Source organism: Piliocolobus tephrosceles, chromosome 5 (genome assembly GCF_002776525.5).
Source record: "Piliocolobus tephrosceles isolate RC106 chromosome 5, ASM277652v3, whole genome shotgun sequence".
Classification (NCBI taxonomy): domain Eukaryota; kingdom Metazoa; phylum Chordata; class Mammalia; order Primates; family Cercopithecidae; genus Piliocolobus; species Piliocolobus tephrosceles.
Window position 1 is genome coordinate 138,035,814 of NC_045438.1, and position 19,806 is coordinate 138,055,619.

Consider the following 19,806-nt stretch of genomic DNA (forward strand, 5'->3'; position numbering starts at 1 on the left):
TTGAACTCCTGGGCTCAAGCAATCTGCCTACCTCAGCCTCCCAAAATGCTGGGATTACAGATGTGAGCCATCGTACCCTGCCTCATATTTTTTTGTAATAAGTTTATTTTAAATCAAGATTGAAGGCTGGGCACGGTGGCTCACATCTGTAATTCCAAAAGTGGGATTTGAGAGTACAAATTTGGGATTGTAATTTGTAATCCCAGAAGTGGGATTTAGGCATGGGCCACCATACCCAGCTGATTTTTTTTTTTTTTTTTTTTTTTTGATAGAGAAGGGTTTTACCACATTGCCCAGGCTGGTCTCAAACTCCTGGGTTTAAGCGATCTACCTGCCTTGGTCTCACAAAGTGCTGAGATTACAGATGTGCCTTGCCTGACCTGATTGTTGTTGGTTATATCTCTTTTAATGTACAGGTTAGCCCTCTCATTTTTTCCCCCTCTTGCAATAGGTTTGTTGGAGAAAATGCATTTCTTTTGTACTGTACAGCTTTCCAGTCTGGGTTTTGCTGATTCTATCCTGGAGGTGCTATGTCAGACACTCCTCTGATCACTGACTTCTTGTAAGTTGCTAATTTCATCTAGAGGTCTGATCAGATTGGAGTTCAGTGTTTGTTTTTGCAGGGCCCCTTCTCAGGGAATGTTGTGAATGTTCACCCAGAGGTACATGCTATCTGCTTGTGTCCGTCTCTTTTGGTGATGTTCTAAGTCATTCGTCATCATTGACTAATACATTATTTCAGTAGGAGTTGCAAAATGGCAATATTGGAATTCTATTCTTTCTTTCTTCATTTAGGTATTTATTTATTTTTCTCCCCCACACCCCACTCTCCTGCCCTACTCACTCCTTTCTTCAGTTATTAGGTGGACTGCTTGTGTAAGAGAAATTGCTTCATCAACCATGGGGTTCAGTTATGGTTTCTATAGGAAAGGCAGAATAAAGGATTTCTCTTTATTACCACTTTTCAAATTGTTGAGTTGGCTACATAGAGTCCTCCACAAGTCACCAATTATTGAAGATACCATTATGAAATCATGGATTGAAACATATTTGATATACTTCAGTTCACTGTAGTCCATTATAGTTATTAGTCTTATGAATGCTCAAATTGTCCCGTCTTTGGCAAGTGGGAGTCTTTTCACCTCTTTCTGACACAGTCCAAAGAGACTTTGATAGCTTTTTGAGTTTCTGATTTAACTAGATATCCAAGCACATCGTGTGCATTTCCGTTCCCAGTCTGAGAGCCAAGCATTTCTTCAAGAAGATCTGATTTCAGTTGAAGGGAAATCACAGAGTGCCAGGGATGCTCGTTGCTGCTGGTTGGTCCTTGTTTCTAGGGCCTTTTAGTGGGAAGAAAATATAAACATATTTTAAAAATAAACTCATTCTCTGTTTATACTAATTCTTTATTTAAAAAAATTTTTTTTACCAGCTCTAGGATCAAGGAAAATATTTTTGCTAATACTTTCCATTCAAATAGAGGCTCTCAGTGTTATATAACTTCATATATCTTGCATCTGTTTTTTTTCTCCCAACCTAATATTCTTGTTTCCAAATCCGCCAATGTTTGTCCCTCAATACTTACACACAGGCTTAACATAACAACATCAATATTATCACCATGAATATGATAATGCTTTTCCATGAAACGGCCATACATGCAAAGCGGCCCCCAAAGGTCAAAGGAGCTGAGAAACCGAAGAACCAGGTAGACAAGTCCAGTTTGTTGCTAAAGCATGTTTCACTGGGGAACTTACAGACAGAATCCTGCTCTTGGGCAGCTGCAAGACAGGTAGATCTCGCACTATAACCCTCATACCCAAGGCTTATATACCACAGGGAAAGAGTATGCGTGCTTAGTGCAAGACAAAAGCAACTATCCAGAACAGGCTAGAATGCTATGTGCATCACAGCCTATAATTTGTGTGATAACATCAAGGTTGATATATTCTTACACTAGGGACAGTAAATAAAGTAGGAATCAGGAGGCATTCCTGGGACTGGGGCTAATCAGATGTCAACATGGCGGATTAGCATCCAAGATGGAGCCACTTTTGTCTCCACAATAAAACTATTTTTTCAGTTCTTTTTTTTTTGTCCTTTGGGTATATCTCACTAGGAATATACAATCAAATTGCAGTGGTCTAAAGTTGTTTGAGACAGTTTTTTTCTCTGTAATTGTATCACTAACTCACTGTGCGGATAGTCTTTTTCTTTGCTTTTGATTTTTAGAAATTTAAATATATACATGTATATATTCTTAGATATAGAGTAGCATCCAGATTTCCACACTTCTCTTTTTTTTAAATGAACATTGAGATACAACTGACATACAGTTTGACCTTTCCTTACTTAACAGTAGGTGCTGTCAATCAGTCCATGGCAGTATATAGAGATATTCTTTATTATTTTTTTAATGCTCCGTAGTACTTCATATTTAATTCAAGCAGCCCCTTGTTGTTAGACATTTGGGTTATTTCTAGTTTTTATTTATTTATTTATGTGTTTTGAAAATTTGAAATAGAGATGGAGTTTCACCATGTTGCCCAGGCTGGCCTTGAACTCCTGGACTCAAGCAATCAGCCTGCCTTGGCCTCTCAAAGTGCTAGGATTACAGTGTGAGCCACCATGCCCGGCCTATTTCTAGAGCTGCAATAAATAGTCTATGCAAATACTTTTTCATATTTTTGCCAGTGATGTTTTGGAATAGTTTCCTAGAAGTGGTATTGCTGGAAATGCATATGTAACTTTGCTAGATACAGCCAGTCAAATTCCCTTCCATAGAGGTTGCCTCCTTTTGCATTCCTAGTCACAATGTACTAGAATCCCTGTTTCCCTACAGCTTTGCCAACTACATGTATTGACAAATATGCTACCTTAGGATAGTTGTTTTGTTTTGTTTGTTTTGTTTTTTGTTTTTGGGACAAGTTCTTGCTCTTTTGCCCAGGTCGGAGTGCACCTTGAACTCCTGAGCTCAAGTGATGTTTCTGTCTCAGCCCTCCAAGTAGCTGGAACTACAGGCATGCGCCACCATGCCTGGCTAATTTTTTATGTTTATTTTTTTGGAGAGACAGGGTCACACCACATTGCCCAAGCTGGTCTTAAACTTCTGGCTTCAAGCTATGCTCCTGCCTTGGCCTCCCCTTAGTATGATTTTGACTTATATTCTTCTTATTGGAATCAAGGTTAAACATCTTTTTACATGTTATAGGGCCCTTTACATTTCTTTTTCTGTGAGGTGTTTGTTCATGTCTCTTATCCAGTTTTTAAATTGAGTTGGTTCTTTTCCTTCTACTTTTATTATTATTTTTTAACCCTTGCTATGGACTAGGGGGTCCCTCTACTTTTTTAGAAGTTCTTTATGTATTAGGAATCTTAACCATTTGTCCGTGATATGTTTGCCACGTGTATTTTTTTTTTTTTTTTAGACGTTTGCCGCGTGTATTTTTTTTTTTTTTTTTGAGACGGAGTCTCGCTCTGTTGCCTAGGCTGGAGTGCAGTGGCCGGATCTGGGCTCACTGCAAGCTCCACCTCCCCTGGGTTTATGCCATTCTCCTGCCTCAGCCTCCCGAGTAGCTGGGACTACAGGCGCCCGCCACCTTGCCCGGCTAGTTTTGTTTGTATTTTTTTAGTAGAGACGGGGTTTCACCGTGTTAGCCAGGATGGCCTCGATTTCCCGACCTCGTGATCCGCCCGTCTCGGCCTCCCAAAGTGCTGGGATTACAGGCTTGAGCCACCGTGCCCGGCCAAAATTTATGACTCTTTCTCTTCAATTGCAGCTGAAGATTTAGCCATAGTTATGCAAGTCTTTTCTACTCCCAGGCTGTAGAAGAATTTATTTCCCTTTAATGTTGTGTGGTTTTTGTTTTTTAAAGTCTCATATGGACTTTATCTTTTTGTATGTATGCTTTGATAAATGGATCAACTTTTATACTTTTTCATATAGAGTCTCCAATTTGATATTACTAGCTCCTATCTCCCACCCCCTCCCTTCAGCTTGATTTTTCCTGGACATTTTATTATTTTCTTGGCCAAAGTTGGACATGGATCAAAATAAACATCTGTTCAACTCCTGTGTTTGGTTCCATTTTGCGGCCTGTTTTTCTTTCCTGGACTCTGTGATTTCAGCACAGTGTTTTTCCAGCCATTCAAGGAGTTATGACCTTTAGGGCTTGAGGAAGAGTGCATTAAAGGCCCGTCCAGAGAATGATTCAAGCTGGAGTGGATCCTGCAGACGTCCAGGAGGGCCAAGCTCTACTTGGGTCAGGGGGTTGGAGAGCTGCTTTTCAGGAGCGGGATGGCTGCTCATGCGTGTGGAGCATTCAGAAGCCCAGTTTTTTGTGTTTCTGTTTTTGTTTTTGTTTTTTCCTTGAGACGGAGTCTTACTCTGTTGTCCAGGTTGGAGTGCAGTGGTGTGATCTCAGCTCACTGCAACCTGTGTCTCTTGGGTTCAAGTGATTCTCCTGCCTCAGCCTCCCGAGTAGCTGGGATTACTATGATAATGACAACCATGTCAAAATGTGATTGGATAAAAAGGATATGATCTAATACTAATAGACAGAGTGGGGAAACCCAACAAGTCCTGTCCAGATTCTTCTTGGCTTCCCTGTGCAGCCTTTCTTCCTCCAGGGTATGGGGCACCCTTTCTGAAATGGTGGCGCCTGCCACCAAGCCCAGCTAATTTTTGTATTTGTAGTAGAGACAGGGTTTCACTATGTTGGCCAGGCTGGTCTTGAACTCCTGACCTCAAGTGATCTGTCTGGCCACCTCCCAACGTGTTGGGATTACAGGCATGAGCCATGGCGCCTGTCCTGGAGCCCAGTTTTTGTTGATGACCCATGTTTCCTGTTTCTACCCCTCCCCTGCTCTTGATTTCCGTTAGGAATTTCTACCTTTCTAACTGGAAAAGACTGGAATCAGGGGGTAGAGAAGTGGGCAGAGGAAGGGAGGAGTGAATACGAGATTGAACCCCGCCTTCTTCTGCTCATATAACTCTCAGCGCAGATCCATATCATTAATGCCAGCTACCATTTAGTGGTTATTTTTTACCACCAGGCATCAGGTACTGTGCTAAGTACTTTATACAGAATAAATCATTTAATCTTGACCTGTTAGTTGGCTAGGGTTGTTACTTCCAGAAGGAAAAAGAGGCCCAGAGATAAGGTCACACAATTGGTAAGTAGTGGGATTTGGGTCTGTGTGACGTCAGATTCCAGGCTCAAAACATCTAAGTCTGTGGCCTCCACAAAAAAAAAGGTTCATAACAGCCTGTATTTCTGTTCGCTTTTGCATCTAAAGACTCACTTTACTCCACTTCACTGCCCAGATCTGCTGAGCTCAGATGTGAGCAGTGTGCTTGGCTCTGACTGCAGGCATCATGCTGGGCTGTAGGGACCCACGGCTGGAGAGGGGATCCGTCTTGCCCTCTGTCTGTTCTGTTGCCAGCACAGTGCTTGGCACACGTGGGCTCTCATCATATATCTGTTGGATAATTAGATGAGAAAGGAGGAGAAAGGAATGTGTGCTGGAGATAAAGGGGCAGGAGTGGAGGAGGCGCAGGGGAAGAGAACAGATTTGGGAGAAAACAGTGAGACATGAGGATGCTGGGCAAGTGGCTGGAAGGTTGCCATGTGTTCAGAAGCACAGAAAAAGGGTGACTTTCAGGTCAAAAGTGATTTCAGGCTGGGTGCACTTTGGGAGGCTGCCGGACGGATCACCTGAGGCCAGGAGTTCCAGACCTGCCTGGCCAATATGGTAAAACCCTGCCTGTACTGAAAATACAAAATTAGCTGGTGTGGTGGCAGGCACCTGTAATCCCAGTTACTCGGGAGGCTGAGGCAGAAGAATTGCTTGAATACCCAGGAGACGGAGGTTGCAGTGAGCCAAGATTGCACCACTGCACTCCAACCTAGGCAGCAGAGTAAGACTGTCTCAAAAAAAAAAAAAAATTATATATATATATGTATATATACATACACACATATATATACACATATACAGATATATACACATATATACATATATGCACATATATATACATATATATACACACACATATATATATATATATATAAAGTGATTTCAGTTTTTTCACAACTTGATCACTGAGCAAGTGACCTAGACTGTGGTCATTTTCTGTTAACTCTTATGTGATCCAATCAGAAAGCAAAGCAAAACAAAAACCTGACTGCCTTCTACAAACAAGTCAATGTGAAGGTATTCAGCTCTCTGAGGTTGCAAAAGACAGAGAAACACCCGAGTTACCTCAGGCAATGGACATTGCTTAAGGATACACAGGTGAGTAAGGAAAATAGGAAATGGCTTCTGTAGGTCTCAAGAACTAGAGCACCATTCAGGATGCAATGGCCGTGCACAGTGTGGCCTGGCAAAGAGGAGGAAACTGCTCTCCATCAAGAATACAGCTCTAGGCCAGGTGTGGTGGCTCACGCCTATAATTCCAGCACTTTGGGAGGCTGAGGCGGGTGGATCACCTGAGGTCAGGAGTTCAGGACTAACCTGGCCAAAATGGTGAAACCCCATCTCTACTAAAAATACAAAAAAAATTATCTGGGCGTAGTGGCGCATGCCTGTAGACCCAGCTACTGAGGAGGCTGAGGCAGGAGAATCACTTGAACCCAGTAGGGTGAGGTTGCAGTGCAGCCTGGGTGACAACAGTGAAACTCTGTCTCAAAAATAAAAATAAAAGCCGGTGGCTCATGCCTGTAATCCTAGCACGTTGGGAGGCCAGGGTGGGCAGATCACGAGGTCAAGAGATCGAGACTATCCTGGCTAACATAGTGAAACCCCGTCTCTACTAAAAATACAAAAATTAGCTGGGAGTGGTCTCGCTTGCCTATAGTCCCAGCTACTCAGGAGGCTGAGGCAGGAGAATCGCTTGAACCCGGGAGGTGGAGGTTGCAGTGAGCTGAGATCGTGCCACTGCACTCCAGCCCGGCGACAGAGCAAGGCTCCATCTCAAAATAAAATAATAATAATAATAAATAAAAAAAGAAAATACAGAAATTTGGCTGGGCGCGGTGGCTCATGCCTGTAATCCCTGCGCTTTGGGAGGCCGAGGTGGGTGGATCACTTGAGGTCAGGAGTTCAAGACGAGCCTGGTCAACATGGTGAAACCCTGTCTGTACTAAAAATACAAAAAAAAAAAAAAAAAAAAAAAAAAAATAGCCAGGCGTGGTGGCAGGTGTCTGGAATCCCAGCTACTCAGGAGGCTGAGGCAGGAGAATTGCTTGAACCTAGAAGGTGGAAGTTGCAGTGAACTGAGATTGCGCCACTGCACTCCAGCCTGGGCAACAGAGCAAGATTCTGTCTCTAAATAAATAAATAAATAAATAAAAGAATACAACTCTTCTAGTTCCCAGCCCCTCTGGGGTTCTTGTGTGAAAGAAAACATTTTAATGTGTTCTTTGACGTGAAATTCAGGCAGAGTCTGATCAAAGAGATGTCCCATTGATGAGCACAATGAAGAGAAAGGGTGTCTTCCTTGAGCAGAGAGGTGGTGAGAAATTTCTAGAATAGGGCACCTTGCATAGAGATTATTTTAAGAATGGTCATCTCTGGTATGGAATTCTACTTGTCCCCTGTAGAATTCTGGCTTGCCTACCCATGGCTCAAGCCTCCACTGAAGCTGTGTTGACCCCTAGTCCAGTGTCAGCTGGTAAAGAAAGGGAAGGGCTGAAGGAGCTAGATCCCCACAGGGAGGTGTTGAAAGAAAGGAAAAGCAAGAGGTGATATTGACCAGGGAAATGGCGCCACTTCCTGAGCCAGGGCCCTGGACTTCCTGCAGCTGTAGAAAAGTGTGGGCCTGAGTTATTTAACTATCAAAGAAAAAGTGATGCTCTCTGTGTGGGAAAAACAACACTCAATGTGCTTTTTCCTACTCTCTCACGACAATCATCGACACAGAAGGCTTCTGTGACCAGATGTGAGGAGTTTTGTCTTTACACATCAAGCAAGCACTTAAGTCTGCAGCAGACACCAGTTGGGTGTCTTCCAATCCAATTCTGACACTATCTACCTAGGGATAGCGTCAGATTCCACAGGTTGAGGGCTCAGTCCCCAATACTGCACCCCCCCAAATTGGTCACAGTTTTGGCCTTGGAAACTTCTGACCCAGCAGCTTCAAGCTGGGATTCCCACAACCCCCTCTTTGGGTTCAGTTAAATAAACACTTACGTTTACTGGTTTATTACAAAGGCTAGAGATGAAGAGATGCACAGGGAGAAGGGGCACTGGACTTCCGTGCCCTCCCTGGGTGCAACACCCTCCAGGAACCTCCATATGTTCAGCTCTCCAGAAGCTCTCTGAACCCTGTCCTCTTGGGCGTTTATGGAGACTTCACTGGACAGACATGACTGAAGCATGGACAACCATGTCAAAATGTGATTGGACAAAAAGGACATGATCTAATACTAATAGACAGAGTGGGGAAACCCAGCAAGTCCTGTCCAGATTATTATTGGCCTCTCTGTGCAGTCTTTCTTCCTCCCATTCCTTTCTGAAATGGGAGTCTTATGACCTATAGTCAGATAGGGTAGGTCAAAGACAGAAAGATGGGCAAAGATTCCTGCCTTGGACAGATAAAAGAGCAGATGAAATGAGGGCAGGAGGTCAGAGAGATTCTGTTTATTGAGGTCTGCTTCTGAGGCCTAAAGCACCCAACATTACAACAACAGACTGTAAGAAGGGTGGTGGGAATTATAAGCCAGGAACCATGGACTAAATCCTGTATATAAATTATAACAGCACAGACTCCCAAAGGCTGGAAAACTTGTGGGCTTCCCTTTAACCACATAGAGCCACTGTTCTCTCCACAGTGCCTGCATAGTCCTGTCTCTTTCTGTTGAATGACTTTTTTTTTTCCTTCTCTTTTTTTCTTTCTTTCTTTCTTTTTTTTATACAGTCTCACTCTGTTGCCCAGGCTGGAGTGCAGTGGCGTGATCTTGGCTCACTGCAAACTCCACCTCTTGGGTTCAAGAGATTCTCCTGCCTCAACCTCCCAAGTAGCTGGGATTATAGGCTCCCACTACCACACCTGGCTAATTTTTTGAATTTTTTTTTTTTTTTTTTGAGACAGAGTCTCGCTCTGTCACCCAGGCGGGAGTGCAGTGGCGCAATGGCGTGGTGGCATGATCTCGGCTCACTGCAAGCTCCGCCTCCTGGGTTCAAGCCATTCTCCTGCCTCAGCCTCCTGAGTAGCTGGGACTACAGGTGCCCACCACCAAGCCCGGCTAATTTTTTGTATTTTTAGTAGAGACGGGGTTTCACTGTGTTAGCCAGGATGGTCTCGATCTCCTGACCTCGTGATCTGCCTGCCTCGGCCTCCCAAAGTGCTGGGATTACAGGCGTGAGCCACTGCGTCCGGCCTAATTTTTTGTATTTTTGTAGAGACAGCGTTTCACCATGTTGGCCAGGCTGGTTTTGAACTCCTGACCTCAAGTGATCCACTCACTTTGGCGTCCCAAAATGTTGGAATTACAGGCGTGAGCCACCGTGCTGAGCCTGTTGAATGACTTTAAATCTCCACGTGGCCTCTACCTATAGCAGCCCACTTCCTCCTATCTCTTCAAATCTCCTTTTTCTCACTTTCTTCTCCACCTTCCTTGCCCTTTTCTGTGATACCTTTCCTTTCCATCCTAAGAGTCTCAGCCACGGTCTCTAACAAAAAACAGGTTAACGAGAGAAAAGCATTTATTGAATCCAAGTTTCATGTGTCCTGGTAGCCTTTAGAATGAAGACCCACAGGGGTTGGGCATGGTGGCTCATGCCTATAATCCCAGCAGTTTGGGAGGTCAAGGCGGGCAGATCACTTGAGGTCAAGAGTTCACGACCAGCCTGGCCAACATGGTAAAATCCCATCTCTACTAAAATAAACAAAACAAAACAAAACAACCCCCCCACCAAAAAAAAGTTAGCTGGGTGTGGTGGCATGAGCCTGTAGTCCCAGCTACTCAGGAGGCTGAGGCAGGAGAATTGCTTCAACACGGGAGGCAGAGGTTGCAGTGAGCTGAGATTGCACCACTGCACTCCAGCCTGGGCGACAGAGTGAGACTCCGTCTCAAAAAAAAAAAAAAAAAAAAGAATGAAGACCCACAGGGAAAATTCTCCATTTTAATGCTTAGAGTTGATGAAGAATGTATGGCCATGTGGAAATATGATGGGACGAAAAGGTATGATCTAATGGGGGAATCCAGCAAGGCCTGTCTGTCCAGATTTTTCTTGGCCTCTCTGTTGCAGCATTTCTTCCAGCCAGGTATGGGACAGGACCCCTCTGGAATGAGAGTCTTATGGCCCACCATCAGACAAGGGTAGGTCACACAATTTCTTTATGGTCATGTCTTAGACAGGCAGCAGTAGAAGAAACAATTCTAGTTTTTATGGCTGGCTCTGGGGAAAAGGGGTTCTGGTTTCTGACTTGTCTTAGGGAAGACTAATTTTGGCTTCTGTGGCTCACTTTAGGGGAGAAGGAGGGGCAAGAGACAGGAGCAGCAGGAGAAGGTCAGAGGGATCTTGGTTTCAAGGCTGCTTTTGCGGCTTCCCAATGTCCTTTAGTTCAAAGTACTCAGCATGCCAAGGTGCCACGCTTTGGGGTATTGTTTTCTGAGCCCCAATATTTTCTTCCTCTCTTCTTCATTCTTTCCTAGTCTCTTCTTCTTCTTCTTTCTTCTCTTCTTTCCTCTTCCCCTTCCCCCTCCCCCTCCCCCTCTTCTTCTCCTTCTTCGCCTTCTCCCTCCTCCTCCTCCTCCTCCTCCTCCTCCTCCTCCTCCTCTTCCTCTTCTTCTTCTTCTTCTTCTTCTTCTTCTTCTTCTTCTTCTTCTTCTTCTTCTTCTTCGTTTTTCTCTTTTTTAAACTGAGATGGGGTCTCACTCTATCATCCAGGCTGGAGTGCAGTGACATGATCTCAGCTCACTGCAACCTCCGCCAGCGCCCGGGTTCAAGCGGTTCTCGTGCCTCAGCCTCTCAAGTAGCTGGGACTACAGGCATGTGCCGCCGAGCCTGGCTAATTTTTTTCTATTTTTAGTAGAGATGGCCAGGCTGGTCTTGAATTCCTGACCCTAACTGATCCGCCTGCCTTGGCTTCTCAAAGTGCTGGCATTATAGGCGTGAACCACTGCATCTGGCCCCCAATCTCTTCTCAATCACATTTCATCAGTGTTTTTCTTTCCACCTGTTTTTTTCTTTTTTCTTCCCATCACCTTGGGTCTCTTCTTGTCTGTTTCTCAGTCTTTGTTACTGTCAGCCAGTTCTTTGCTTGTCCCCTTCCTTTCTTTGCAACAATTTTCTTATCTCAGTTGTTCAGCATAATAGAGGTGCAAACTGATGTCCTACTCCCTAAGTATACTCTGCAGAAACATGTAATTTGCTAAAAGAATGTTTATCGAAAATATTGCCTTCAGGGCCTGGGAGCAGTGGCTCATGCATGCAACTCCAGCACTTTGGGAGGCTGAGTTGCGAGGATTGCTTGAGCCCAGGAGAGACCAGCCTGGGCAACATAGTAGGACCCTGTCTTTACAAAAAATACAAAAATTAGCCAGGCATGATGCTACATGCCTGTAGTCCTAGCTTCTGGGGAGGCTGAGTTGGGAGGATTGCTTGAGTCCAGGAGGTCAAGGCTGCAGAAAACTTTGATTGTGCTACTGCACTCCAGCTTGGGTCACAGAGCGACTCTGTCTCAAAAAATAACGAAAGAAAGAAAGAAAGAAAGAGAGAGAGAGAGAAAGAAAGGAAGGAAGGAAGGAAGAAAGGAAAGGAAAGGAAAGGAAGAAAAGAAAAGAGTCTTCAATCTCAACAATTAAGAATTGGAGATTCCACATAAAAATCCAGGTTTTTGTTTGTTTGTTTGTTTGTTTTTTTGAGACGGAGTCTCACTCTGTCGCCCAGGCTGGAGTGCAGTGCCATGATCTCGGCTCACTACAATCTCCGTCTCCTGGGTTCAGGCCATTCTCCTGCCTCAGCCTCCCAGCCTGTGGCGGGACCACAGGCGCCCGCCACCACGCCCGGCTAGTTTTTTGTATTTTTTTAGTAGAGACGGAGTTTCACTGTGTTAGCCAGGATGGTCTCGATCTCCTGACCTCGTGATCTCCCACCTTAGCCTCCCAAAGTGCTGGGATTACAGGCGTGAACCACCACAACTGGCTAAACAAAAATCCAGATTTTAACCTGGGCAACATGGCAACACAGTGAGACCCTCTCTTTACAAAAAATAATAAAAATCAGCTGGGTGTAGTGGTTCACGCCTACAATTTAATCTGAGAGGCTGAGGAGGGAGGATTGTTTCAGCCCAGGAGTTTGAGGCTGCAGTGTGTTATGATCATGCCACTGTACTCCAGACTGGGGTGAGACCCGGTCTCTAAAAAGCAATCCCAGTTTTACAGCTTAAAAAAAAAAAAATCAGGCTATCTGGCATCATGCAACCCAAACCGATCACTAGTGACAGTTGATGGAGCTGGGCAGTGGCTGCCCCTCTTGTTCACCAGTGCCCACTCCATGCCTCCTGGCCTCCCTAACACTGAGGGAAAGTGTCAATTGGCATTTATTATTTAGCTTGAGCAGTTATTTTTCCTCTAGCAGGCAAATTTTAGTTTCTACCCATATCTTTACTGAAAAATGGGAAAACAAAGAGAGAACAAGAGCCGGCTCTTTCTTATCCCAAGCCTGCTACATCATTTGCATTTTCTGCTTTGCCCCTGCAGGTGGCTGAGTTTCAACCTTTGCTATAGATGAAGGCTCAGGTCTTCCTTCCCCATTTCCCACTGTGCCTCACTTCTCTTTTACTCTCTCCATATATCCTCGTTTCTCTTTTTGTTCATATAAGGTTAATATTTAGGCTGGGCACAGTGGTTCATGCCTATAATCCCGGCACTTTGGGAGGCCCAGGCGGGCAGATCACTTGAGGTCAGAAGTTTGAGGCCAACATGGTGAAACCCCGTTTCTACTAAAAATACAAAGATATTGGCCAGGCATGGTGGTGCATGCCTGTAATCCCAGCTACTTGGGAGGCTGAGGCAGCAGAATCACTTGAACCCGGGAGACGGGGGTTGCAGTGAGCCGAGATGGCATCACTGCACTCCAACCTGGGCGACAGAGTGAGCCTCCGTCTCAAAAAAAAAAAAAAAAAAGAAAAGAAAAACTTAATATGTAATGCATTGATGTGAGGCTAACTTTAGGACCACTTTTGAAACTATTTTTTCAAACTGTTTTGAAATCTTCAATCTTCAGAAAAAGTCTGTTAAAAATCATTTTATTTTCGCACTAGTGTGTGTGTGTGTGTGTGTGTGTGTCTGTGTGTGTACGCACATAGATGAGAGTAGTTACTCTATGAAGGATCTGTTACTTGTCTTGCTATTTGTTTTGTTTGACTAACAGCCTATTTACATGGATAAGATCTCAGAACCGGTTACTAGGCCATATGAAAGAGGAGTCTTCTTTAGGATCATTATTAGTACAGGCCTGGCATTCACCTAACAAGTAATAGAAACCTGAAAAACAGTGGCATAAAAAATTGAGAGTTTAATTTTTCTGGATTTAGAATAAATCTAGAGGTGAGAGCAGGGGTCCTAAGAGCATAGCAATATTGGCAAGAACCCAATATAATTAACCATGTTTTTTCTAGTTTCTGTATTCTGATGCTTCCACATCTCTGGGTCTTGCTGACCCTGGAGTGACTGCCCCTCCCAGGTTGAAGTAATTCCTAGAAGCAAAGAACTCGCCTGTCATATGTAGATCAACCAGTCTAGACCCCATCCTCCCAACCACCGCCTTCATCAGGCTCTGCCACTCCTAGCTGCAAATCCCCTAGTCACCCCAGGACCAGTACTAGACAGCTAGGGACAGCCCCTACGCCGCAGAGGCTGCTGAAATTATTCAAACTAGCCAAGCCTGAACTTGCTTACTTGCCTGCACACTCCTGCCTGTGAAACCACAGTTAAGGCTCTTGCCCACATTTTCCTTTCACTCCTGCTACCTCCTGATTGACTCAGGTGCTTCCCCATGGGGCACCCCCTACATGCCATGCCATGCCTCATGCATGTTTCTAGGGAACTGTGAATAAATTTCTTCCTCCATGAAAGTGATTCCTGTGTCTGCATGCCTTACCACACCTGATTAAGACAAACCCTGGCTACCTTTACAACCCCCAGGTCCAACCAGCCTTCTGAGCCACCACCCTGACTTGATCTAGCATCAAGAATCTCATTTCTGGGCCAGATGCAATGGCTTATGCCTGTAATCCCTACACTTTGGGAAGCTGAGGCTGGCGGATCACTTGAGGTCAAGAGTTTGAGACCAGCCTGGCCAGCATAGTGAAATCCTATCTCTACTAAAAATAAAAATTAAAAAAATAGGCTGGGCGTGGTGGCTTATGCCTGTAATCCCAGCACTCTTGGAGGCCTAGGCGAGCGGATCACAAGGTCAGGTGATCGAGACCACGGTGAAACCCCGTCTCTACTAAAAATACAAAAAATTAGCTGGGCGTGGTGGCAGGCGCCTGTAGTCCCAGCTACTCCAGAGGCCGAGGCAGCAGAATGGCATGAACCCGGGAGACGGAGCTTGCAGTGAGCCGAGATCGCACCACTGCACTCCAGCCTGGGCAACAGAGTGAGACCCCATCTCAGAAATAAATAAATAAATAAATAAAAATTAAAAAAAAAAATAGCTGGGTGTAGTGGCATAATCCTGTAATCCCAGCTACTTGGGAGGCCGAGGCATGAGAATCAGCTGAACCTGGAGGCAGAGGCTGTGGTGAGCTGAGAATGTGCCCCTGCACTCCAGCCTGGGTGACAGAGTGAGACTCTCTCTCAAAACAAACAAACAAACAAACAAATAAAAATAAAAAGCATCTCATTTCTGGGTGGTGTCATGGCTCACACCTATAATCCCAGCCCCTTGTGAGGCTGGGATAGGTAGATCACTTGAGGCCAGGAGCTTGAGGCCAGCCTGGGGAATGTAGCAAGACTCCATCTCTCCAGAAAAAAAATTTTTTTTTTAATTAGCCAGATGTAGTGGTATACGCCTGTAGTCCCAGCTACTCAGGAGGCTGAGGCAGAGGATCACTTGAGCCCAGGTGTTTGAGGTTACAGTGAGCTATGATCAGACCACTGTACTCCAGTGTGGGCAACAGAAGGAGATGCAGCGAGAGTGTCCCTAAAGATAAGAATAAGAATCTCATTTCTTATTTTCCTCAACACTTACCATATTCTGAAATACTATATATTTGTTTGCTTATAATTTGTTTCCTCTCACTAGACTGTAAGCTCCTTGAAGGCAGAGATTTTTATCTGTTTTCTTTACGGTAAGTTCCCAGAATTGAAAACAGTGCCTGGCATGTATTTGCTGAATAATGATTAGGTGCTCTCATGTTGATGGCTGGAGTTCACACCATCAGGGTTTTGTTTCAGGCTGGAAGAAGTGGGAGAGTAAAAGGCAAAGGGGGCCCATGCTAATTGAGTCAGCCCTAGAAAAAAACTTTTCTGAAAGTCCCCTTTATGTGACTTAGGCTAACATCTCATTGGCCAGCCCTATGCCACACCACCACTCCTACCTGCATGTCAGTTTGAGGCAAAAAAAATTTTAAAGCATAGAACTTTGCTAAACAAAATGAAATTGGGATTCTGTTAGAAGAAGGAATGGGACAATGAATACTGGGTCTGTGCAAGGGGGCTGTTGGCTACACTCCAAATGTCCTCGGCATTACACACAAATTATACATGGAGCTCTTTTTTATTTATTTATTTATTTTGAGACGGAGTCTTGCTCTGTTGCCCAGGTTGGAGTGCAGTGGTGAGATTTTGGCTCACTGCAACCTCTATTTCCTGGGTTCAAGTGATTCTCCTGCCTCAGTCTCCTATGTAGCTGGGATTGCAGATGCCTGCCACCATGCCCAGCTAATTTTTGTATTTTTAGTAAAGAACAGCGTTTCACCATGTTGGCCAGGCTGGTCTCGAACTCTTGACCTCAAGTGATCTGCTTGTCTTGGCCTCCCAAAGTGCTGGGATTACAGGCGTGAAGCCACCGTGCCCGGCCTCCTCTCTGTTTACTCTTGTGAGTAACATCAGCTTCTTTGAACTTCACCAAACTTTGATTCCTTAATTCCATACTAACTGTTTATTTGTTGAGTTTCCAAGATGCAATTGCATATAATTCCCGGAACTGTGAGTAGTGAGAACCCCCTTAACCTATCAGCTATTCTATTTTTAGATATCATGATTCCTACTGAAACATTCAGTGGCTTAAGCTCTGCGCAGCAGGTTCTCGACCCTATGTGCCTGTGGGTGTGTGTGTGGGACGGGCAGTGTATGTGCACACGGGGATGTGCACTCTCACATCACAGATAAGGGGAAGATAGAGGGAGACTCTCCATGGCCCTTCCTCCTTTTTTCCAAGGCTGATGTTGGCTCTTTCTGAAACTGCTTTGATGTGTAGAAAGCAGCCCACAGATAGGCACTCCCTGTGATAAAGCAGCCACAGCCAGAGCGGGGCCCCTCCCACCTCAGCCTCCTAAGTAGCTGGGACTACAAGTGTACCACCATGCTTAGCTAAGTTTAATTAAAAAAAAAAAAAAAAGTTTTGTAGAGATGGGAGTCTTACTATGTTGCCCAGGCCGATCTCAAACTCCTGGCCTCAAGTGATCCTCCCACCTTGCCCTCTCAAAGTGCTGGGATTACAGATATAAGCCACCACACCTAGCTGAGAATTTCTTTATGGCCATCTTCTGGACAAAAAGTCAGGAAGAGTTTAGAGTAACACTTCCAGTTTTTATGGCTTTTGCTTCGGGGAAAAAGGTTTGGGAAAAAGGATTCTAGTTTCTAGGACCTGCTTTGGGGAAGAGGATTCTGGTTTCTATGACTCACTTCAGGGGAGAATGAGGGACGAGAGAGACAGAAGAGGGCAGGAGCGGGTCGGAGGGACTTTGGATCTGAGGCTGCTTCTGAGGTCTTCCAATGTCCTTTAGTTGAGTACTCAGTGCCATACTTTGGGGTATTGTGTTCTGAACCCCAACAGAAACAACCCACTCTCTCAACATCAGCCTCATGCCTACACCCACAGGAGCGCAAGCCGCTGCAGGTGCGGGCTCCTCGGATGGAGCAACGCCAGCGTCACCTGCTCCTCACCTGTCCCCAGTGGCCTTTCTTAGCAGCCTCCCCCATCTTCTCATGTTGCTCTGTATCTTGATATCTTCTGTGGCAGACATAGGCTGCTGCCTCCCCAAACTCCATCGTCCTCTTCTCCTTTAACCATGGAAACTTGATTTTGTCTGTGGCATCCATGTGCCTCTTTGAAGCACTCATCTCCCCAGACTCCCTTGAATCCAGGGGTGGCCACATGACTGTTTGGATAATGAGTCATCAGTAGAAGTCGGCTTGGTGGGGCTTTCAGGGAAACAATGGCTTTCCTGTTTTTGTTTGTTTGTTTTTCTTCTTCTTTTTTTGAATTTGCTCCTGCCACCCCTCCCCTTGTTTGTTTGTTTTTAAGATGGATTTGGTTGGAACAGATCTTTTGCTCTTTCCTCCTCCTTTCTGCCTGGAATGTAGATGTGATGTCTAAAGGCAGAGCAGCCATCTTGCACATGTGACATAGAAAGGTAGATGTGAAGACATCTAGCAGGAGATTGCATCTCTGGCGATTGGAGCAGCTGTATCAGCCCTGGACTGCCTGCTCTAGTCTTCTTGATTACTGGGAAAAGTAAACACCTATGAAGTTAGGCCATTGTATTGAACCAAACACAATCTTTATTTATTTATTTATTGAGATGGAGTTTCACTCTTATTGCCCAGGCTGGAGCGCGATGGCATGACCTCGGCTCACTGCAGCCTCTACCCCTCCAAGTTCAAGCGATTCTCCTGCCTCAGCCTCCTGAGTACCTGGGATTACAGGGGCCCGCCACCACGCCCGGCTAATTTTTTGTATTTTCAGTAGAGACGGGGTTTCACCAAGTTGGCTAGGCTGGTCTTGAACTCCTGATCTCAGGTGATCCACCCTCCTCTGCCTCCCAAAGTGCTGGAATTACAGGGGTGAGCCACTGCACCTGGCTTTTATTATTATTATTATTACTTATTTTTATTTTTTTTTAGACAGAATCTCGCTCTGTTGCCAGGCTGGAATGCAGTGTGGCGTGATCTTAGCTCACTGCAACCTCTGCCTCCCAGATTCAAGTGATTCTTCTGCCTCAGCCTCCTGAGTAGCTGGGATTACAGGCGTGTGCCACAACGCCCAGCTAATTTTTGTATTTTTAGTAGAGATGGGGTTTCACCATGTTGGTCAGGCTGATCTCGAACTCCTGACTTCAGGTGGTCCACCCACCTTGGCCTCCCAAAATGCTGGGATTACAGGCGTGAGCCACCGTGTCTGGCCTCTATGTAGTTTTGTTTGGAGCTGCAGTAAATAGTGTCTCATCTTTTCCTTCCTTACAGGCTATTTATCCATATTGCTTCCCAGATACAAAATTCATAAATGTATACAAGCCATACCAATGTTACCCACTCCCTCAGGCCCTGCCAAGGCCTTGAGAAACTAGACTCAGCCTGTGTCTCCATGTAGGGGGATTGCACATAGCATCTTTGAGCTTCAGTTTCTCTTTCTGTAAAATGGGGAATTTTGACTACTTAGCATGCGTCATGTGTTAAAACCCTAACCTCGTTAGCAATTATAACCACTATCGGCATCCCATAGTCTGGTTTTTTTAGGGCTTTCCCAAAGCAAATGGGAAGATTTGCTGCCAAGCTCACTTTGGGAGGTCACCAGGCCCAGAACATTCTTGTCCTCACAAATGTTCACTTCCTTCATTTAAGAAGGAACAAGGACTAGAGTGTTCTCACTTAATTACAACTGGGATAGGTGGGAGGGAGTTACCCATGTGGGCAACATTAGGGAAACTTTTTTTTGAGACAGGGTCTTGCTCTGTTGCTCAGGCTGGAGTACAGTGGTGCGATCATGGCTCACTGCAGCCTCGACTTCCTGGGCTCAAGCAATCCTCCTGTCTTAGCCTCCTGAGTGGCTGGGACTACAGGCACACACAACCACACCCCATTCATTTTTGCATTTCTTGTAGAGATAGGTTTTTTCCATGTTTCCCAGGCTGATCTTGAATTCCTGGGCTCAAGAGATCCTTAGAGAAACATGCTACCAAACTGGAAGTGACAGATCAATTCCCAGCAAGCCTTTAGTGGGCATTGTCCTTTTCAGGGAGCTGGATAGAAGAGGGATCTCAGGGCCACAACACCCGTGCTGCCCATGATGGTAGAAAAGGGGAGTCTAAAAAGAGTTGGGGTCTGAGCTGGGGCCTAGGAAAAGTTAATGGGGCAGTGATTTGGTCTTTTCTACCCTCTTCCTTGTAATAATATTATTTTAATAATCTGGCTGGGTATGTGGCTCACACCTATAATCCCAGTACTTTGGGAGGCCAAGGTGAGTGGATCACCTGAGGTCAGGAGTTCGAGACCAGATTGGCCAACAGGGTGAAACCCCGTCTCTACTAAAAATACAAAAGTTAGCCAGGCGAGGTGGTGGGCACCTGTAATCCCAGCTACTCAGGAGTCTGCGGCAGGAGAATTGCTGGAATCCGGGAGGTGGAGGTTGCAGTGAGCTGAGATTGCACCATTACCCTCCAGCCTGGGCGACAGAGGGAGACTCCTTCTCCAAAAAGAAAAAAAAACCGAACCAAAAAAAAAAAACCCAACCAAATAAAAAAGCAATCTTACCCCCATGACCTTGCCTCTCTCTGACCTCCCAGGATATTTCTGTAGTCTGAATATTTAGCCTTAGCTATAAGAAAATTTCCTTACCATCACTCTT